This window comes from Heterocephalus glaber, unplaced genomic scaffold (genome assembly GCF_053883595.1).
Source record: "Heterocephalus glaber isolate CG9 unplaced genomic scaffold, H.glaber_assembly_v1.0 deba00001737, whole genome shotgun sequence".
Lineage (NCBI taxonomy): Eukaryota > Metazoa > Chordata > Mammalia > Rodentia > Bathyergidae > Heterocephalus > Heterocephalus glaber.
The window spans coordinates 4,190,799-4,214,000 of record NW_028258445.1 but is presented as its reverse complement, the minus strand read 5'-3'; the positions used below and the strand labels follow the sequence as shown (position 1 = coordinate 4,214,000).

The window sequence follows — 23,202 nt, the reverse complement described above, 5'->3', positions numbered from 1 at the left end:
ACGATTTAAGGGCAGAAGCCAGAGCCACACAAATTCTCCTCGCTGCCCAAGGGCAGGCCAAGCGAAGAGGGAGGCAGAGGGACCTGGCGTGGATATCGCAGTCTAGGTCTCCTCGTGGAGACAGGTTAGCATGCCACCCAGCTGGCTCCCTCGGTGCGGCACCAGGCCCCACTCAGAGGAGCCAGGGTTGGTTTCAGGTTCTGCTGTCGTCATCTCGAACTCTTTAGTAAAGGCGCTGCGTCTTCATTTTGTACCAAACCCCCCAAACTGTGCCCTCAGTCCTGCTGCCCCATATTCCTCCTTGTCAATACCGCGAGTGAGAAAAGGGAAAATGAACAGCCAGCGGAAGCTGAGCTGGCTGGGGCTCCGTTACAGCAACAGCGACTCCGGCAGAGTCTTGTTGCCATCCTGGTCCCTCTGCCTGCACCACTCAGCACGTTTAAAGTTACACCCTGGCTCCTCTGTTAACCATCTGCTCTCATTTCAGATAAGAAGGTGAACAACACTAGAATGTCCACTTGTGCTTTTGTCCCCTTCATTCTCACTGGAAAGATCCATTTTAGGTAATGGGGATAAGAAAAGAAATGTGTGTAGTGTGAAGTCCTTAAGGGAGCCTGGGGAACTGACTCGAAAAGAAGTGGAGTGGACTCCGGAATTAATTACAAGATCTTCAACACCAAGGAAGCTAGGCGAGCAGCGGCACATGCCTGTAACTCCAGCCACTCAGGAGGCTGAGGCAGGAGGATTACACCTTTGAGGCTAGCTGGGCAACTTAGCAAGACTCAGTCTCAAAAAAAAAAGAAAGGCTTGAGGCATAGCATACTGATGGTGTTCAGTCACACACTCAGGAAGAGGTAAAAGCAGAAGCAGGAGGCCACCCCCACCAAACAGTCCTAGTCCTCCTACCAGCTGGCGGACTCAGCCCAGAGTCCATGCTGCAGAATCCTGCTGCAGAGCGGAGGTTGCACGGCCCAGATCCGGTCTCAGAGGCGTCGGCAGTAAAAGGGAGGGAAAAGCAGACCAGCAAGCGAGGCCTAGATTCCTCTGAGACCCAACACTTGCCACAGGCCTGGCTGAGCCTGGGGAGGACAGGGAAAGCTGTCCTGGGAAAGCGCCAGCATGTTCGGGGCCACGAGGGCAGGGGTGGTCACAGCCAGCCCAGAGGACACACACAGAGCCAGGCCCCGTGTCTCCCTCAAACACTGCCGAGGCAGAGCACCTGACATCAGCAGGAGTGCCCCATGGCCTCAGGTAATTTGGGGACTCCCAGACTTCATTTGCAAACTACATCGAAGTTTGACGTGTGCCATGTGGTATTTTCTCCTCATTAACCTTCTCTGTTAAACTTTATGCCACAAAACACTTGTCTTTTATGTCAGATGTCCCCAGAAGCACTAGAAAAAGGAAATGAGCTGCCAGGAATTATTTCACAGGAGTAATTAAATGGAAGAATTCAGAAACAAACGGCCAATCCAGGTGTTAGCCACACTATTAATCCTGTTTGAAAAATCTTGATACAAACAAAATGTTTTTATCATCTGTGGTTAGCGTCTACTCTGAAGATTCCATTTCCATGCCAAAGAGACACCTGTAGGTGACAGCAGCTCAGACTGGGAACACTGACTCCATGTCAAAATCCACTCTGCTACAACCTCACTTCAGGATAGCAGCAAGTCACCACCAGGACGGACCTGTGTGGACCAGTGGTTCTCGAGGTTTTGTGCCAAAGCCAGGAACACCAGTGTCACTTGGGAGCTTACCACAGTGCAAATTATCCAGCTCCGGCGAAGACCTGCCAGGCAGAAACCACAGGGCTACCACCAGCAACCATGCCCCAACAAGGCCTCCACTGCTGCCGAAGCTCGGTTAGGTTTTAGGACTATTTGCAAACTGAAGTTTGATGCATGCTATGGAGTATTTTCCCTTAATTCACCTGGGCCTGTCACCGTGAATGCAGTGTTTATCCCCCTGCAGAGTGTCCACATAAGGATATGTCTATGGCTTCCACACGTGGGGTAAAGATGAGTGGTCTGGGTATTCCTTGTCACTCCCTCCCCAGTAACACAGGACCACCAAGCAAAGGAGTCTCCTCAGTCCTCCTGCTAAATCTGCTGTCCAAAAACGGCTCAGCAGGCAGTGTGTGAGAAAACCAGGTCTTCCCCTGGCTCCAGTGGACTATACCGGAAGCTGCCCCTGGTCCAGCTCTGATCTTGAGTTCCAAGTAACAGAAAGGGTTTGTGGGTAACTAAAGGGGAAACACTGTCATGAGGACTGCTGGCTACCTAGAGAGCCGACAGGAAAAGTAAGAACTAGGTTCAGGTCTGGTAGGAACCATGGTGTCCTGAGATTAAGGAAACTAACAGAACAGGATTATTGCCCCAGCCTGACCAGGAACCGGTATTAGGATGAACAAATGCCATTTTAGACTCTTATCTTCCATCCAAAGTTAAGTTCAGGAGCACCTTGATGCTGGCCTGGGCCCCTAGGTATGGGGTGAAGGCACCCAAATAATCCATGATCCTTTTCAAGTCCCAGGGCACAAATGCAACTTCTGGGAGTGATGGTAGGAAGGAAAGGAGACACTGGGGAATTAAAAAGAAAATTAAATCATGTCCTAATTGCCTGAAAATCCTAGCACCATTCATGGGATGCCCTGAGGAACTCAGAAGCCATCTAGAAGGAGAAAGATGCCAATACCCACGAGCTATAGTTTCCACAGAGGGCTGCTCCTCGCGGCGCACTGAGTGGAGTCTCTGATTAGAGGTCTAAGTCTAAGAACACTACCCGGAAATTCTGGTACCCAGTTAGGCTGATTACACAACCTGGGGGCTTGGGCAAACCCACAGCCCCAAAAGACAGGAAGGAGGTGACCCTACTGAGGGGTGGCATGCATGCTGCAGAGGTGAAGTGACTCTCGGGACTTTTCTCCCAGGAGGAGGGTTTTGGGTGAGAGCCTGGGTGACCGGACCCAGGGCTCCACCTCCATACAGGTTTAGGTTTCCTTGTGGTTTCTCTCTAGATGGCCTCCAAGCGCCTCAAGGCTTCTGGAGAGGAGTGGGCCGTGGGAATGCTGTGGCTGACTGGCTGCATACAGGAGTGAGGCCCGCTTGGGGCAGGAAGTCTCCTGCTCCCTCCTCGCTGGCGTCCTTTGGGCCTTCTTGCAGCCATTTCTGTTTTCTTTTCCTTTTTTTGGTACCAGGGATCAAACTCAGGACCTTGTGCTTGCAAGGCAGGCGTCAGCACCACTGAGCTACATCCCGGCCCTCTCACCGCCATTTCTGTGTGTAAGCCCACTGAAGGAAGACTGAAACTCCTGAGCTGTGAGCCAAAATAACCCTCTCCCACCTTCGGTTTCAGGAGTTGGGGATTTTGTCCCAGCGATGAGCAAAGTGACTTAGACAGATTTCTTCCAGGAGAGGCCACTGGACACTGTTCAAAGGAAACAGAATAAATATACAATGCTTAAGAAGTAAAGAAACATAATCTCACCCAGACAGCCAGTTGCCCAAAAAGAGTGATCTTGCAGTTAAAAGAAGGAAAACAGCAACCCAAAAGTGAAAGAAAACTGTCAAGAAGAGCCAGGACAAATGCTCTAAATCAAAGTGTCAGCTTCAAAGCAGACATTTCTTAAGAAGAATACACTCAGGCCAGCCCTGTACAAGCCAGGGATGCTGGGATTCTGGGGCAAAATGTTAAGTAAAACATTATCATATAACTTTAGGTTATGTGGGAGGCAATGAAACCAAGATATGTATTTAAAACAAAAAGCAATTTCCAAAAGAGGACTCCTCACCAGGGACAGGCACCGAGTAACTCTTCCAATGCCCTGCTGCCCGGTATTGGGTGCTCGGTGGAACCACCACGGGTTCTGGTTCTGTGGGTCTGCGGGACAGCCTGGGCTTCTGGCTCCCCAGGTGACCCTAATAATCAGGGAAGGCTGAGAAGCACAGCATCAGGAGAGGCTCAGCTCTCACTGCACAGTGGACAATCGGAAGGCACTTGTGTGTGACACACTTAGAGAACATCTGAGTACTTCACCTCACACGGTGACTTACTTGATCGATTTAATAGCACACAAGGAGTTTGTCTGAGTAGTGATGAAATGCAAAAGTAAAGGTGCCTTTCCGTAGTAAAGAGAGGGAATAAATACACAGATCTGTGAGTGACACTTCCACAACTGGTGAGGGCTTGCTCTCGCCCAAAGCCACTGCCTCTTTTCTTTCCCTGAAAGTCTTCACAAAATGCTCTGGTGGCTGACAAGGACTGTAATAAAAATCAGAGCTCAGAAGTTTCCACAGTGGATGGGGCAGAACACACGTGAGTAAAGGGGAGACAAGACCCCACCGCAGAGGAGAAACGGTGATGGTGAAGCTGTCTCTCAGCCCTGGAGAGACGGAACTCCTAAGACCAGCCTCACTGTGTCAGTCAGCCTTCCCGGCCCTGAGATGCAATACCTGAGATCCACAGCTTATAGGAGGAGAGAGTTAATCTGGTTCACAGTTTCAGGGGATTCAGTCCATGGTCGTCTGGCTCTAAGGCAGAAGCATCATGGTGGAAGGAGACAGCCGAGCAGAGCTACTTAGTTCATGACAGTCTGGAAGCAGAGCAGCGGAACAGCAGCAGAGGGCAGGGACCAGGCTCAGACCCAAGGCCACACCTTTATAACCCTCCCAGACACTCAGATGTATGCTTTACTAATCTCTCGGGTGGGACCCAAGCCAATAAAGTTGACAGTTAAGCTTACCTGTCAAATCCAGGGAGACCCCGCATCTCATGATAAGCAAGATATGGGCCAGTTTTGCCTCCCCAGAAACTCCACAGGACTGCACAAGCTCATGAGCTTGGACCTATCTCATGGTAGGCTCCTCAAGCATATGCCCAAGGTAAGGGTCAAAGTAAAATACTGAGAACTCATTTTTTGATCAACAGTTTTATTCAACAAGCATTTATTGAGTATCAGCTATGGACAAAGTACTAGCTGACTCCCCGTGCACGGGGGTGGAAACAGGAATTAGGTGCTGATCCGTAAAGACATGTACATCCTCACAGAGGACAGAAGACAGACAACCATGACACCAGAGAGGCACAGGGAAAATGCAACAAGAATCCAGTTCAGAGGACCTGCTTGGAAGATGGAGGAAACAGCCCAATTCACCAAAATCCCATCTGCGAAAGTGTGAATTCTCCAAAACCTCTACTGGGCTTATGACGGCAAAGGAGCAGGATTTAAACTTGGAAAGGATACAAAAAGGTAGACAGAGGGGGATGAGTGGAATCCCTGAGGTGGGGAATTGAGGAGAAAAGGAATGCATGCTTTAAACTCAGGTGACTCAGGGCACGAGAGACCTAGAATGACCTCTGCCTTGCTGGGCTAAGGCAGGAAGTATTTAAAAGGGAATAAGAGAAGTTGTCAGGGCGGACAGATCAAGAAGCCCTGGATGTGGCTGGCTAATGCACGTGGGCACCTGGCAGACCCCTTTCCAGAGAGGAAGCGGCGTGGTCAGAGCACTGCTTCAAGTTTAGAAGGACCAGGAAAACCTGGCAAGGGGTTCAGAGCCGGAGGTTACTCGGGCCTCCAGCACAGTCCACAGCAGGCACCAGGGAGTGAGCGCAGGGAGGGACTCTGTCCCTGCTTCCAAGGCCTGAGCCACCCAGAAGGGGAAGCTGCGTCTGAACTGTGCAGTCTTTTCCTTGTACGAGATGCAGTCATCCCGAGGTGATTCAAGCCTAAAAGAGGATGCGAGTGGGTTCCGTGCAAACTCATCATCATTTATAGGAGAGACCTGAGCATCCTCAGATTTTAGTGTCCAAGGGGGCCATAGAACCAACTTCCTGAGCACACCGAGGAATGACTGTATTTCACCCAAAGTCCAGCCTGGCATGTGCACAGGAGGCATGGGGGAGACAGGGTTAGCAGAAGAGCGGATTGGAGAGGGGACACCCTGGGAAACAGAGGAGGAGGGGTTCAGGGACCCCTGCTCTCCAGGCCTTGAGTCTCTCACGTATTAGAAGAAAGAAGCGAGACAGCGGGGAAATTCACCAGCCTCCCACACTCGGATTTAATATGATGGCCCAAGAGGAAGCCTGTGTGTTCTTCAGGAGGGAAGCAGCAAGTTGAAGAGGATGGACTAAAAAGATGGGGCTGTCAGCAGGTATCTATGGCAGGAATGATTAGCACCCTCAGCACAAGCCTTCTGCCTGGTGTTGTATTTTAGATTCTTCCGAAAGCTCTGATGCATACCAGCCATGCAGCATATGTCACTGACTGCGGACAGGGAAGACAGGCAGTATGTTTCTTTTTCAGAAAACATAATGATGTAATTGCAAAATGGCTTCAGATGAGAGTTTTGAAAGAGGCACTTGGAGCAGTGAAATAAGTGACTACTCTTGCACACCGTCCAACATTCTCACAGGCACAAGGTGCAATCAAAACACACAGTGAATATTTAAATGTTAAGAGTATATCACAGTAAGAGACACATTGCCAGTAAGTTTCCCCCCAAGACAATCTTCCCCCTTGCTTTGAACTCACTTATGCCATCATTCTTGCCACTTTCTGAAGCAGTTCTAAAAGTCCTCTTTTGTGAGGTTCTTCAGTTGTGCTGTTCTGGTGTCTTAGTTATTTCTCTCATTGCTGAGACAAAATATCTGACACCCAAAGTGAAAGGAGGAAAGGTTTATTTTGCTCACAGTGTGTAGAGGTTCAGTGCATAGTCAGCTGGCTCCAAGGCAGGGTGGCCTGGCAGAGGAGGAGCAGTCCGCAGCAGGGCAGGAAGAGGGCAGCAAGCAAAGACAAGCAACTGTCCGTCCCTTATATCCTATCCAGGCTTCCCTCCTTTAGGGCGGCAGCACTCCTACCCGGGGTGGGGCAGCCTTAATCCTTCACACACACTAGCATGTGCCGTGAATCAATCCCAGCATCACACACTCTGATCCCACCCCCACTGAAAAGCCCCACCTATGACCACATGAGACTTGGGGGGGACATCTAGATAGTACATGGCTCCCTCGATGTCCCAAATTGATTCAAAACATTTACTTTGGGGGGACATTTTGACTTTGAAGAAGAGCCAGAAGTCGCACAGTGCCCTATTTGGTGAATAAAGTAGAGGAGGATGCACGGCAATGCTTTAGACAGAAACTGTACCCAGAACAGTGTTGATCAGTGAGGTATCTTCAAAAGTACAGTGAATATTTAAACTTACACTTTCATTGTAGTGAAAGACACACTGATATTAATGCCCCTCAAAACACTCACTTCTAACCCACTTACCCCAGGGCTCTCAGCCATGTCTCTTTATGTAATAAAGAGTTAAACACTCCCTGCCTCTCTCATCACCCCTGGCTCAGCTGTCTCAGCACAGCATTGACCTCACCACGAGAGGATTCCAGCAAGGGGCCACACCAAGATGGACACTCCCTGGACGGAGCTGACAGTTAGGAGGAGAGAAAAATGAATGTGCAAATTCACGATACAGCAGCCATGCCGACGATGACATCAACCCATGGACTTGAGACAGCTGGGGGGGGGGGGTAAGGAGAGGCGGTGAGCCTTCTGAAAGAGAGGTGTTCAAGCTGGACCCAGCAGACGAGGGCCAGAAATAAGGCAATACCTGGGGGCTGAGGGTACCCTTCCATTGTCCCACAGGAGCAGTGAAGTCTATGTGGGCATTCAAAGGCAGAAGGACCTTATGACAGCAGCAGACCTTGACTGAATCAGAAGAGTGGCATAATGTGCAGGTGCCCCAGTCCCTTGAAGTCACCAGCTATCCAAGGGCTCAGTAGAGAGAATGTGGTTCCTAATTCACAGCACCACCAACACACCCTCTTTCCCTGAAAATAAGACCTAGCTGGAGAATAATCAGCCTTGAAAACTAGCGATCAGAATAGCCGGCCCCATCAGCCCACCCTGGTTTACCTGCCTTCTAGAGTAGCCATGGAGCAGAACAGGGAAGGCAGGTGAGGCAAGGACAGGCTGATGGGGCCGGCCATTCTGATCTCTAGTTTTCAAGGCTGATTTTTTTTCTGGCTAGGTCTTATTTTGGGGGAAACATGGTTCCTGACTGTAGGTGTCCATACACCCAACCCCTTCTAGATACCATAGTCCCATATAACTCTTCCTGCACCTCTTCTCTGCAGTATTCATGACTGTCTTTAGTTGCACTGTCACGGCTGCCTTGATGTCCTAAATCAATCCAAAACATTTACCTTTTGTGGTTATTTTGACCTTGGAGGAGAGCGAGAAGGGGCATGAAACTTGGCACATTGTTTTTATTCATTTCCTTTCTGTCTTAGTTACGTTTCTAATTGCTGAGAAAAATATCCAACACCCACACGTTAAAGGAGGAGAGGTTTATTTCAGCTCACAGTTTGTAGAGATGTCAGTCCACAGTCAGCTGCCTCCAAGGCAGGGTGGAAGGCAGAGGAGAAATAGTCCCTGGCAGGGCAGGCAGAAAGCAACAAGCCTGCCTTCCCTCTTTCTCTTCACATTTCATCTGGGCTACAAGCCTATTGATTGGTGCCACCCATGCCAAGGGTGGGGCTTCCCATCACCTACACCCAGAACAACACTAATCAGTGGATTAATCCAATTATTGCACCTTTAATCCCAGTAGCACACACCCTAGTTCCAGCCAGCTCTGAAAAGCTCCACCTATGAGCATATGAGGCTTTTGTGGGGGACATCTAGACACAAGCCATATTTTCTTAAACATCATTTTGAAAATGATTAAATAGGAAAAATTACCCAAAATATTCTTAGATCACATGTTTAAATATTATATAGTGTAGATATATTCGAGGTCTCCATTTCTACAATCCTATTTCCACAAATTTCTTACTCCTGCCAACACTCTGGGTGTTTCCTTCTCAATTTTCTCCTATTTACTCAGACTCAATTTTTAAAATATGAATGAATTTTCACACCACTTTTCAAACATCAAAGTTCCCAGGATGTATTTTCCCAAGTTGTGTAAATAATATCACTCATTTCCAGAAGAGAGAAAAGTTATACAATTCAAGAAAAAAATTGCTCTGTTATCAGCCTAGTATTTTCCTCTCAAGGGCTGTAGGATGAAAACCTCATAACAGATTCTGTACTGATGCCAGGAGACTGACTTAGGCTGACAGCAGGATTATGGGTGAGTCATCAAGGAAACCAGCGACCAAACACTGGGGCCAGACCAGCTTCTCCTGTGATAAACTGTGCTTGCTCTGCACATGTAATACACATGCCACCAGTTGTATTCCCAGTAGCCAGCTCAAGTTTTAAAATGCAACAAGTGCTATATTGTGGTAGTTTGGAAAAGAAAGAGAAATTAGGATGACCTCAGTGAAACACAAGGCTGTGTGCATGCCCTGCATCATAAAACATGATGCCTGGGGAGATTAAGGCACACAGGGTGGATGATGTATGCTCAATAATAGGCAAGCAGTGGAAATACACTTAAGAACTGTTTAGTTCAAAGTAGAAAGAAGTGGGAAACATTTAGTAAGCAACTTCAGCACAGGAAAGAACAATACGTAAAGAGTGATGGGCACTAATTGTCTATTATCACTGTGGAAAAAAGTGAGCTCGAACTGACTTAACTTGTTCCAAAAACTTAGGTTAAGGGCTCAAGCAAAGTCAACTGATTATTATCAAATTAAATGTAATGAAAATAAGCACATTATTTTCATACTCCTTTAAGTATTTCTCCATATCACCCTCCTTTTAAATTCCCATTGTCTAAAACAAAAGTAAACACTACTGCAACCCCACCGTCGCACAGCCTGGAGCTGCTACAGCAGCCAGACCAGGCCAGCGATGTGGAAGATGGGCCTTCAGTGGCTTCTCCGATGTCCCCTTCCCTGGGAGGAGAGAGGGCCTGTGAGTGGACATTCCCATCACGGGGCACAAGAACAGGCAGGGTGAGTCTGCCCAGCCCACACTATGAAATAACCGTGGTTGCAGGGAGCTACAGCCAGAGGGAGGCTATGAGCCACGAGAGAGGAGATGGGACATCAGAGCAATTGGTAAAAGGAAAAATGTGTATGTATTTCTGAGATAGAACTACTTATAATTATTTAACACATACAAATAAGGTATAAAGAATAAAAGGAGAAACCTGTGCCCTCACACTTAGCATCAGAAATAGGCCGTGACTAGGACAATGTAACGCAAACCCCTGGGTAATTTTTCCAATTATATCAACTTCCTTTTACCTCAGAGAAAAATACCAAATTTGTTATTTCTCATCTCGAGGCCTTTTTTTCATACTTTTAAGATAAGCATATGAATCCCTAAAAAATGTTTTACTATTGCATGTTTTTAAACTTTACCCAATATCATACTAAATACTTTTCTGTACTTTATGAGATTTATTCATATTCATACATGCAGTGTTAATTTCTTTTTGATGAATTCGTAGCTCTCCTTTCTATTGATATACTATCTAAATCTATTACCTCAATGTATAATAAAGCATTCCTAGATTTAAAAAGAACCACTCAGTAGAAAAATGGGTAGGGAATGGACAGAAAATGCATTTAGGAAAATATTTAGATATTACTATTTTATTCCTACTACAAATAATTCTACAACAACTGTCCTAAATATATCTCATGGTATACATTTAAGAGTCTCTCTGTTGTATACTTAGGGGTTGTGATAGGCTTCTATCACTGTGACAGAATACCTAGGATGAATAACTTAAAATAAGAAGGTTTGGCTTCGGCTCTCAGTTTTGGAGAGTTCAGTCCTTGGTCAGTTGGACCTGCTGCTTTGGGGGCCTGTGACGAAGCAGCACACCACGGTGGGGAGTGGACGGCAGAGCGAAGCTGCTCACTTCCTGACCAGACAGTGAAAAGAGAATAAAGGAAGGGAGCCATCCAGGGTACTCCTCAGCACCGGAAGACGTCCCCCAGGCTCCGCCTCCTAAAGGTCACACACCTCCCAGCAGTGCCAGTGGGGGCAAAGCCTCCAACACCTCCAGGCTCACTCCAGATCCGACCGGCTGTAGTACCTTGTTTTCTATCACATATGGCACCATTTGAAAGTTAGTTCAATGTTCCAATTTTGTTGCAACTGTACATTACAGCAATTCTATTCCCTACAACCTTACTATCTGCATGTAATAGCTGCACAGATTTAAGCATATGATTTAATGTGTTTTGACAGAGATATACAACAAATCATCCAGATGAGAGCCGTTGAGGACATCACCCCAGACCTCTCCTGCACCCTGTTCGATCCATCTCTCTCCATTCCCAACGTCAGGCACCAGCCTCTAGTCTGTATTCCTCCAGGTTACTCCGCTGCACAGTGTTCTATAAATGAAATGCTATGCTGTGCATCCTTCTGTAAAGGTTTTCCTCACTCAGCTAATAATCTTAAGACCCAGGCACATTGTCATGTCGTTGCTTCCTTCCCATCCACTGTGTATCTCTTCACACTTTTTCTTGCTGCTAGTGGAACGCCTCCCTCGGGCTAGCTCTAGCTTAGAGTCTAACACTGCCCCACACCCTCCAGGAAACACTTCAGACCTGCATTGTTCTCAAACTTCTGCCCTCCTCTAATAGGTGGAAAGTTAGACTGTAGCAGCTGGGCATGAGGGGGACACATACACGTACATAAATCAGCCCCAAGTAGATGAATGACCAGGGATGCAACAGCGGGAGACAGCCCTTGGCTTGAGGCCTCTCCGGAGACGGTGCAGGCTCTGAGGTTCCAGCTGACGAGGCCAAAGGGAGCCTGAACAGGCTGCTCAGACGCTGGGACACTAAGGAGCGAAGGTACCACACAAGTAACCCATGGCAGGGTCCTTCCTCAGGGCACCCACAGGCTGATGACCACACGGAAACTCAAAGGGTGGTCGGAGGGGCCCAAGAGGCAAGATTTCCTTTTTTAAGATCATGGTTTAAAAACCTACCCTGTATCCGGTTACAGAACCTCCAGGGCAGCTCTGCTAGGGGCCCTGAGCCCTCTGTGCCTCCTGCCTCCTCTGGGTCCTTTCATCAGGAGCGCAGGCCCGGGAATCTACTTCCTCATCCACGCGCCTTCAGCCATGCAGGAAGAAGCTGATTCCACCCTCTGTGTTGAGGCTACGGATTCCTCTCCTTTAGAGCTGTCCCCATCTGCACACTGGCTCCTACAGCTGGGACTGGCCCTGTGTCCTCCCTGACCTCTAGGACCAGCCCACCCTGCCTCCATGCCCTACAGTGGCTGCATCTGTGCACACCTCCAGCCCTTGCATCTGCTTCCTGGACCTTTCCCTGCCACCTTCTCTGCGGAGCCCCATGGTGTCTGGTTCACATTTCGGTTGCAGCTGTAAGAACTGAAAAAGGACTTGACTTTTACTCCCTGGCCCTCTCTAACTCACTCCTGTCCCTGTCCCCGATCCTTTGGAGAGACTGATTTGATTTGATTTGATTTGACTTTTTGCTGCTCTGCTCCAACGATTCCTCGTTGCCCTCCCTTCTGCTCCCGTCACCTCCTGATGGGTCACCCTCTTTCTCTGCATTTAAGTCAACTTGCGTTTCCTGCTCGCTGTTCTAAGAGCTGACCCCCTCTTCCATTTGTTTATTTTTGAGCCAAACATCTTGAAAGGAACTGGTGGTCTCTGCCATTGCTGTTGTTACTATGCTAAATTACAATCATTAGCTGTAACAAAAGTATTTCTAACCCTGTTTTGAAAATTATCATAAGCCTCAGGCGCCATCTACTGGCCAGGCCAAATTATTCTCTCCATTTTTTTTTTTTCTTTTTGACAGGGTCTCACTAGGTCCCTAAATCGATCACTCTGGGCTTGAACTTCCGATCTTCCTGCCTCAGCCCTCCAGGTTAGTGGTCTTACAGATGTGTATGTGCCACCACACCCAGCTCATTGCTCTGCTCTACTGGGGAGTGAACTCAGGGCTTTCAGGCCGAGATCCATTCCAGGGTTGGGGGTGGGGGGTAGTTTGTTTGTTTGTTTTGGTGGTACCGGGGATCAAACTCAGGACGTTTTCCAGGCAGGCACGGTGCCACTGAGCTATATCTCAGCCTGGTTTTAATTTTGATCCAGGATCTCACACTAAATTGCCCGGGCTGGGCTTGAACTTGTGATCTTCCTGCTTCAGCCTCCCCAAGTGCTGAGATTACAGGCGTGCGCCAACACGCCCGGCCAGCTTAAATCATCTTTACCAAGGGCTTCTGGTATCCACGCTGCAGTGACCGGGTCTGTAGACTGCTTGTGGGGAAGTTCTAAGCCGATGCTTGCTGTGCCTCTGGAGAGAGACCCAAGTTCCATGTCTCAGTCGACCAAGGCATGGCATGAACGGCCCTGTTCCGGCCTCCACGCTGAGGAAGGCCGGGGCCGGGCGGCCCCTCGGCCCTGCCTGCTCCCCCCCCGGACGCACCCTGGACATCGGGACAGCCTGGGTCTGCAGCCCCAAAGACCAGAGGCCCATTTTCCTCCGCGAGACAGTCCGCCCCGCCAGCTCGGAAATAAGCCAGAGAAGGGGAAGTGCTGCCTGGACCTCTTAGTGGACAGACACAGACTACAAATAATTTGAAGAGCAAAATAAAGAGGCGGGGGCAGCCGGGAGGTGGCTTGGTGGACTCGGGAAGGGCGGACGGGCGGGGAGGGTAAACGTGACCCCGACCTGGTGGCCGAGCTCCAGCGCCTGTGTCTGCCGCCTCCGCTCGCTCCCCAGTCCCGCCGCCTGTCCCGTAGCTCCCTCCCAGGAGGCCGCACTCGAGAGGGGCCCAAATCGACCCAGCGTCAAGAGCAAAACACCAGAGGGCAGACTCGAGGCCTCCCCGAAACGCCCGAGGTTCAATTCCCAGTCTCACTCTTCCGTATCCTGCTGCTGTTCCACAGCTGGATCGCCACGCGCCCTTGCGGTGTGCACTCTGTGAAACGCGAGTGTGAGCAAGAAGCGGTTTCTCCTGGGTCCGGTGTCGCTCGCCTCCCTTCCACGACCACAGGTACTTGCATCTGCCGGCATCGAGGCTAAACCCTTTTATATTTCAACTCTGTAAGACGCCGTCATTAAAACGTTGCTTGAGAGGGTTTTAAAGAAAAAACAAACCCTGGCTAAAAATTGAGAACTGAAACCATAACACCATTTTACAACTAGAATTGCTTCATTAAAAGAAGACAAAACCAAGGTGATCAAAGTCCCGCAGTCCGGGGCGCTCCCAGGTCACAGGGCCGTGCCAGGCGCTCAGGGACGCAGCCTTTGCCTCTGAGGGAGGCTGTGCTCCGCCCTCCGCACGATGCCACTCCGGGCCTGCCCGGACTACAGCTGCCCGCCTGGCCTCTCCCTTCCCGGGCGCTTCCCAATCCTCCTTCCGGGCGCCCTTTGCAGGAAGAGGTGGAGCCACCCGTGTAGCACCGGGCGTGGCTTTGCACCCAGGGTGGGGTCTTCTGTCTGCAGAGAGGCGGCTCCCGGCTGGGCCTCCCTGCATGGGGGCTGCATGGGAGCTGTCTCCGTCACCGCGCCCGTCACTGGCTGCAGCACTGAGGGATCTGTTTCAGCCCAGGGTTCCAGTCCACCCTCAGCTGGCTCCCGCCAAGGAACCGGATGGCAGAGGGCGTGGTCACGGGCCTGCCGAAACAAAGCTCTTCAACTCAGGGCGGCAGGGAGGACACGGAGAGCCGGGCACCAGGGCGCCCCCTTCCGGGCACAGCCCCAGGCCTCTCCAACCAGGCCACCTCCTAGGAGCGCGCCCAGCAGGAGCTCAGTAATGGGCGGGTCTGCCTGCAAGCGAGCACAGCACCGCACCTGATGCAGAACCCTCCGGGCACGGGGCTGCGGGGCCACTTCAGAGCTCAGCCCTGACAGAGCACTAGCTGGACACACGTGCAGGCCAACGTGCCAGTACTGCATTCACCGTGGCTCAGTCAGACTCATGCGAGGCAGTGAAAGACAAGCATATGCACTCAGCCGCGTGGATGCCGCCAGCGCCCCCCGCAAGGATTCCCGTGTAGACAGATTTCACCAGCACTGCTGCACAAAATTGGGCTGAGAACAATCGAGGGCAATGGTACTTCACCTGCCTTACAGCGTAATTATAGAGGCTGATGTAACTTTTTAAAATATGTTGTTAAAAGGGTTGAAGTAAAGACACCTGCCTGAGTGCAAAAAGATATTTCTGAAAGCCATGGGGCTCTCCCAAATGCATACGCCAGCGCTGAGAGTGACTGTCCCCCTAGAGTTGTTGGCCAGGGATGCCAACATTCATACCACCCCGGCTACTGCACTGCAGACAGACGGGGACTGGACGGGAAGTCAGGTTAGCTGGGCGGGGCTGGAAGCTAACAGTCACAGTACTGAAAGGCACTACTCGGGCAGGCCGGGAAGCATTCTCCTCTCCACCACAGGCCCTGTGTTAAACGCCAGCGCACCAGCGTGAGGCGCCTCCTGGTGCAGTGGTGACACAGCCAGTCTGGGCGCACCCGGTCACTTCCCACTGGATCGTAAGCCTGCTCCAAGGGGGGACTCATACTGAACTCCACAAGCCAGGCCAAAACCCTGTGGCTGGGGAAATTATAGGCCCCATGGAGAAGCCACTGCTGCTGTTTTGCTAAATAAATACAATGTGCCAATAAACCATCGTCTAAACATTTGTGTGTCTCTCTCCCTGCAACTAGCAGAGGAAGTACAGACCGTGATGACCTCCTGTCTTCAACATACAATCCCAGCAAATCCCTAGGGCCGTTCCACCACAGAGTGGGCAGCAACCGGAAGCGTTTGAGGTCGCGGAAGGGGAAATCTGCCTACATTCACAGGACTGTTACTGCTGGGTAGAGTCTGGATGGCACAGCAACATAGACAGAGCCTCACAGAAGGCCTCCCCACTGAGAAAAAAGCCATTGAGGGAGGGACATCATGAAGCTCAATGCGGGCACTCTCTTCTACAGCGTCCCTGATGGGCCTTAAAGGGCTGCTCATTTGTGGCCCATGTTCATTTAACCTCTTGGTTACATTTATGTCGTCCAAAATTGAGATCATATAACAGCGAACCGCATTCACTCAAGGCTACCAAGCCATCGATACATAAGAAATCTCGCCCATCTACATAACTCCTCTACACCATTCCTAAAGAGGGAGATAAAATCCCAAGGATCAGCAAGAGAACTCCAGACCAGCTACACACACAAGTGCGGCCTGTCTGTATCCAGATGCCACTGTACCCTAAAGATCCACCCACACGTCCAAGGCCCTCCCAGGCCCTCTGGGCCCAACAGTCAACACAAAGGGAAGCCCTTACCCACGCCATCCTTCCTTAGCTGGAGGTAGCACGCAAAGACATAGTTCACCCAATTGCCTGAAATATTTTAGGATTCCAAGATTTTAGGATTTCTTAGCAGGCGTTGAGGCCGCTGGAAAACATATACCTGAAACTTGTAACAAAACAAGCTCCAAGCAGATGCATGGTCAGGGATATAACTGTGAGAGACAGAACTTACCCTGGGAATGTTTCCAGCGACAGAGCATTCTCTCAAGTATCCAACTGATGGGCCCAGCCAATCTGGGGAGGCTTTGCCAGGCCCTGAGAAACTAAGAAACAAAGATGTTACACAAATAACCCACACAGGGCCTTTTCCTTAGGATAGCAACAAGGTGTTGACTGCATGAGAGAGCTCAAGGAGGGGTGGTGTGGGCCAGAAAGGCAGGATTCCCTTTTACAAATCATATAAATAAAAGATTTGTACTCGGGAAAGATGCCACCTCTTGGCGCTGCCCCTGTAACCTCTGAGGGTGGCCTCCTGCTTTGCAGTAAACTGCCAGAGACAGAGGGAACAGCGGAGCTGTGCTCGGCAGCAAGATCCAGCCTCTCTGAGATCCAGAATCCAGACCCTGGACCTCGATAACTAGTCAAAGAGAAAAAGAGATGCAGATCACAGGGAACTGGAGAGGAATTGACAGGAAAAATCACAGTCACAGAGGAGTCGAAAGACGGGGAACGGTGTAGAGGAAGGAATGACCTGGCTCTCTTCCCAGCTCCTGTGGCCCCAGGGGGGACCCAGGCCCTGTGAGCTATACAGCAGCACAGCTTTCCTCCCGGGGTCCCCTCCACCTGGCAGGCGACAGCCGACAACCGACAGCTGACAGCCAGAGAAGGATGGGGCATGGGCACCACACCAGAGTGGGGCTGGGTGCTGTGTGGGGAAGGAGGTGCTTATGTAAACCTGGGGCTCCAAATGACTGAAAAGGCTTCCCCCAGGGCTCCCAGGGCCACCCTCTGACGGGGACCTGGGTGAGCGACAGCTAAGGAGACCACCGTGGACAGAGGCCAGGCTGGGCCAAGGTCCCTGTGACGTTGACTCAGGCCCCTCCGTGGGGAGAAGCCAGGCCCAGCGGAGCTGCGTTGGCCTCGGTGTACAAGCCACGCCCTGCTGCCCAGGCCAACCCAGGTCTGAGGCCTGACCTTGCCTGTCCACACTGTGAGCAGAACCGAGTGGACACACTCTGCCAGAGACGGCAGCACTCCGGACTGGGTGCACCTCACACCCAGGCCGGAAGGAGAGGCTGAGACTGCTGGACCCACACCCTGTCCTGGACAGAAGCCACACAGGCGAAGATGCGGAGACAAAGTTTCGATTTGTCTTCTTTTTCCTTTCTTCTTTCTTTTCGTTTTTCCTATTTTCTATTCTCCATCATTATTCCTTTATTCTCCCTTTTCCCTTTCATCTTTTATTTCTCATTTTTTGTTACCTTTATCTAATTCTACAAACATCCTACTCCCTGAGTCCTTTGTCTCACTTTCCTCTTTCCCTTCTCATCTCCATTGTTTAACTTTTCAAATTTTTCTTTTTGCATTCTCTCATTCCCAATCCTCATATCTTTAACAGTGTAACCATTAAGCTTTATTAATCTTTAGATGGTTAACTCTTCTGTTACTACTGTTGAATTCTTTTCTGTCGCTAGTGGAGGTATAGTTATCACAGTTAATAGATATTTGCTCTATGTCAGTATCTGGTTTGCCTTATGGTTTGTACTAAAATGCACATTTCTGTTCTAGGGTGAGGGGAGGTGGACCATTGGTGCTGTGGTGTGTGAGTGTCCAGTTCGCCTTGCATATTACTGTTGTTGGCTCCCTCAACACTCCCAGGGCAGCATGTCATAGCCATTAGCAGATTTTCTCTGCATGTCCACACACAGATTACCTTCGTGGTACTGATGATCCCAGTCCATTCCTGAGGGACTGAGTACGGCCTTGTGACTCTGCATCCTCCCCATGTTAGCAAAGATGATTGGGTCTTGGGACAGAGGCAAAGAAGTATAATTAGCCACACCTTCAGTACACCACTGAAAAACAGTGACTAGTGATCTCATACTAGCAGCAAGGTCTACTCCTTAAGCAACTGCAGTAAGCTCAAAACAAAACAAGCAGAAAGCAATAGAAACCTGAGAAGACAAGACAAGATTCCTCCCAGAACTCCCAACTCCCACAAAGCTGATCCATGGAGCACTGAAGGGGAAGAAAGCAAAACCCACAAAGTTAAATTATTTGAAAGGATAACAGAGAATATTAAAAAGCAGATCAATGAGGTGCTCAGCAGACTCACAGAAAATATAATCAGACCATGGAGGTAATAAACAAATCAGGGAGGTTACACAAAACACTACTAAAAAGCTAGCTAAGCTAAACAAAACAATACAAAACATGAATGACCAATTTAGCAAAGAACCAGAATCCAGGGGCAGGGGATGCAGCTCAGTGGCACATCTCTGGCCTAGCAAGCACAAGGTCCTGGGTTCAATCCCTGGTTCAAAAAAAAAAAAGAACCAGAATCCATGAAAAGATTTCAAAGAAAAATCCAAGAGAATAAAAATTACATGGAAAGTATGGGCAGCTAAAGTGACCAAATGTGAGGACAGAATATTAGGATTAGAAGATAGGGATGCTTTTTGAGAAACTTTAAATATGAGAAAATATGAAAAATAGATGCAGCTTCTAGATGATGCAAAGAATACTAATCTAAGATTAACTGGAATAACTGAAAAGTCAGAAGATACCACAAAGGACATAAAAAACCTGTTTACAGAAATAATAGCAGAAAACTTTCCAAATATTTAGAAAGAATTAAATGTAAAGATAAGTGAGGCATGTAGAACCCCAAATAGCCACAACCAGGAGAACCTCTCCACATCACATCATAGTTCAAAACATCAGAAGTCCAACAAATGAACAGAATCTTAAAAGCTGTTAGAGAAAAGCAATGAATCCCTTATAAAGGTAAACCCATTAAAATCATACCAGATTTCTCAACATAAACCTTAAAGGCCAGGAAGCTTGGAGGGCAGTGTTTCAAGCCCTAAAAGATAACAACTTCCAATCCAGACTAATAGATTCTATAAAATTTTGTTTTTAAAATGATGGAGAAAAAAGTATTTCCATGACAAAGAGCACCTCAAGAAATTCAGACCACCAAACCAGCACTACAAAATAATTTCAGTGATATCATAGAAAGAAACAATGAAACCAAGAATGCCAAAAAATTCAATAGAATGAATACACCAGGTAGGGTGGACAGTTAAGTAGAAGGGGGACAGGGAGGAAACCAGCAGCAGGAAAACAATGCGATGGCAAGAAGTCAGGACCTCTCAGTAATAACTCTCAATGTGAACGGTCTCAATTCCCCAGGCAAAAGACAGACTGGGAGAATGGATAAAGAAACAAAATCCAGTGATACACAGTATACGAGAAATGCATTTAATCCAAAAGGAAATAGATTAAAAATGAAAGGATGGAAAACAATGTTCCATGCAATGAGAACCTGGAGAAAAGCAAGAGTAGCTATCCTAATGTTAGTCAAAGTGGACTTCAAGCCAAAATTGATCAGAAGGGGCAAAGAAGGTCACTGCATATTGATTAAGGAAATAATTCAACTGGAAGAGATAACAATTGTAAACATATATGCACCAAACACTGGCACTCAACTTCATAAAACAAACACTGGACATGAAAAATCAAATAAATAATGCCACCACAATTATAATGAAGGGCTTAGGGTTAGAGATGCCAATACCCCTCAAACTCTTCAATGAAATGAAAAAGGGAAGTTGCACTCCCAAAGTCATTCCTGGAAGCTAGAATTACCCTGATCCCAAAACCAGAAAAAGATTCAGCCAATAAAGAGAACTACAAACCAATCTTTTTATTGAACATTGACAGAAAAATCCTCAGTATGATATTTGCACATAGAATGCAACAAATCACCAAAAAGATCATATGTCATGACCAAATAATATTCTTCCCAGGGATACAGGATGGTTCGACATTCACAAATCAATAAATGCAATACATTCCATAAACAGAAGCAAGAAAAAAATCACATGATCATCTCAATTGATGCAGAAAACCCTTCGACAAAAGCCAAATTTATTCATGATAAAAACCTGAAAAAAATAGAAATAGAAGGACCTTACCTCAATCTGATAAAAGCCATTTATGACAAACCAACAGCCAACATCATATCAAATGGGGAAAAACTAAAAGCTTTCCCTCCAAAATCAGAAACAAGCCAAGGATGTTCACTATCATCACCACTACTGTTCAATATAGATCTCAAAACATTAGCCAGAGCAATCAGGCAAGAGAAACAAATAAAAGGGATGTGTATAGGGAAGAAAGAAATTAAATTATCATTACTTGCAGATGACATGATCCTCTACTTACAAGACACAAAAAATTCCACTAAAAGACTCTTAGAATTAACCAAATTCATTAGCATAGCAGGATATAGTCAACACACAAAAATCAATAGTTTTCCTATACACCAATAATAAACTTGATGAAAAGGGAATTAGGAAAACAATATCTTTCACAAAAGTATCAACAAAAATTAAATACCTAAAAAATAACCTAAACAAGGAATTGAAAGACCTCTACAACAAATACTACAATACTCCAAAAAAGAAAGATCAAAGAGGTCATCAGAAAATAGACAGATGTCCCCTGTTCCTGAACTGGCAGAACCAATACAGTCAAAATGGTCAACTTCTAAAACTGATATAAAGATTAATGCAATCCCAATCAAAATATCAACAGCACTCCTCGTAGGACTAGAGAAAACTATCTTAAAATTCATATGGAACTAAAAGAGACCTAAAATAGCAAGACCAGGGGCCAGGGATTTAGCTCAGTGGTTCGGCTGCCTGCTTCGCAAGCACAAGGTCCCGAGTTCGATCCCCAGTACCAAAAAAAAGGCAAGAGCAAGGAAGGAGGAATTACAGTTCTGGACTTTGAGTTATAATACAAAGTTACAGTGATAAACACAGCATGGCATTGCCAACAGACTTGAGGATCAATAGATCAGAATAGAGGAAGCAGAAAGAACTCCAAGCACATTCAGCTACCTTGCTCTTGACAAGGGGCCAAAAAAATTATGCTAGAGGAAAGACAGCCTCGTTAACAAATGGTGCTGGGGAAACTGGCATCCACATCCAGAAGATTGAGTCTAGACCCATATCTCCTACCATGTACTAACTGAAATCAAAATGGTTCAAAGATCTAAATATTAGAAGAGAAACACTAAATCTGCTAGAAGACAAAATAGGTAAAATTCTTGAAGACGTAAGTGTAGGCAAGGACTTTCTGAATAGAACTCCAATTGCATGAAAGATAACACCAAGAATCAACAAATGAGATCATATCAAATTTAAAAGCTTCTTCATAGTAAAGGAAACAACCAACAGAGTGAAGAGCAACCTACAGAATAGGAAAAATTTTGCCAACTATTCCTTGGACAGAGGACTAACATTTAGAAAATACAGTGAACTCAAAAAAATTAAACACTCCAAAATAAAAGACCCAATCAAAAAATAGAATACTGAAATTGAAGGTCCCTAGTTAGCAAGACAGACTCCATATTGCTGCTGGACGACCCACCTGCCTGCCCTTTAGATGAACTCAGGAGGAAGCTTAGAAACCTCCTCCCCTTAGAAAGTCTCTTTAGAAACAACAACTAATCAACTATTGTTTTACAAACGTTCTAACAGCAGGACGTTCCACTTCTGTACCTTTTGCTTGTTTTGCTAGTTCTATCCCATAGGGGGGCCTAGAAACTGCTGGCCTCAAAGGTATATAAAACATGTTTATCTCCCCCCAGTCGGGGCTCGAGTCCGATGCTTGGCTCGGTCCCGGCCGGTAATAAACTCCTGTGTGGATTTAATATCGGTCTCTGGTTGGTTTTCTCTCGCGGGGTCTAACAGAAATGAACATACATAAGAAGAAATACAAACACCCAATAAATACATGAAAAAATGTTCAACATTACTGGCCATTAGAGAAATTAAAACAACACTAAGATTCCATTTTACTCCAAAAAGATGAAGAATTTCTTCATCACCAAGAAATCAGATAACAGCAAATGCTGGGAAGGCTGCAGTGCTAGTGGTGGGGAATTCTTCTTCACTGTTGGTGGGCATGTAAACCAGTACAACCATTATGGAAATCGGGATGGAGATTCCTCAAAAAACTAAAACAAGAAATTCCATTCAACCCAGGTATTTCCCGTCTAGGTATCTTCCCAAAAGAATTTAAAGACATCATAGCACACTAATGCACGCATACCTATTTTTATAGCAGCACAACTCATAATAGCTAAATCTTAAAAATGGCCTATATGTCCATCAACAGATGAATGGATTTAAAAAATGTGGTGTTTACACACAATGGAGCACTACTCTGTCCTAAAGAAGGATAATCTTGAGTTACTCTCAAGAAAATGGATGCCCTTTGAGACCATGACGTTAAGTGAAATAAATCAGACATGTGAGCTTAAACATCACAGTTTTTCTTACGTGAGAAACCCAAAATATAAAAGGAGCATAGTGAGAAATGTAGCTGGGAGGGAAGGCAGGAGAAGGGAAGTAAAAAGAACCAGGATGCGATACACACATGCGCCCGCTCTTCAGCTGTTCTGCAAACGCAGACCAATAAAAAAGAAGCAGCAAAAAATATATATAATAAAATACAAGCTGTGGTTGCGAAAGCAAACAAAAGCTCCAGTTTCTGTCACAGCGCTTCTGTACCTTGACTGGGCACTTCCATCAAGAATACGGGACTGAGACCCTCCTGCCTCGGCCGGGTGCTGGCTCCTGCTCACGGTGCGCGAGGCCCTGGAGCTCACACCCACCGCGTGTGCCCGCGTCCCCACCCGCAGCCGCGCGGCCTCCCGGTGCACACCCGGACCACGGTGGCAGGCACGCGGCCGAGGTCGCGGA

The 23,202-nt window shown here is 47.6% G+C and overlaps 1 protein-coding gene and 1 long non-coding RNA gene across 2 annotated transcripts in view; both read right to left on the bottom strand.

Moving 5' to 3' along the window:
* Window positions 1-23,202, bottom strand: part of LOC147821432 (uncharacterized) — a 483,327-nt gene that overhangs the window by 433,125 nt on the left and 27,000 nt on the right. The window lies entirely within an intron of this gene.
* LOC147821433 (uncharacterized) lies at window positions 8,338-23,194 on the bottom strand. Its single transcript, XR_015446999.1, has 2 exons — window positions 13,624-23,194; window positions 8,338-13,245 (listed from the first exon to the last, which is right to left on the bottom strand). It is a non-coding gene; the product is annotated as an uncharacterized LOC147821433 (long non-coding RNA).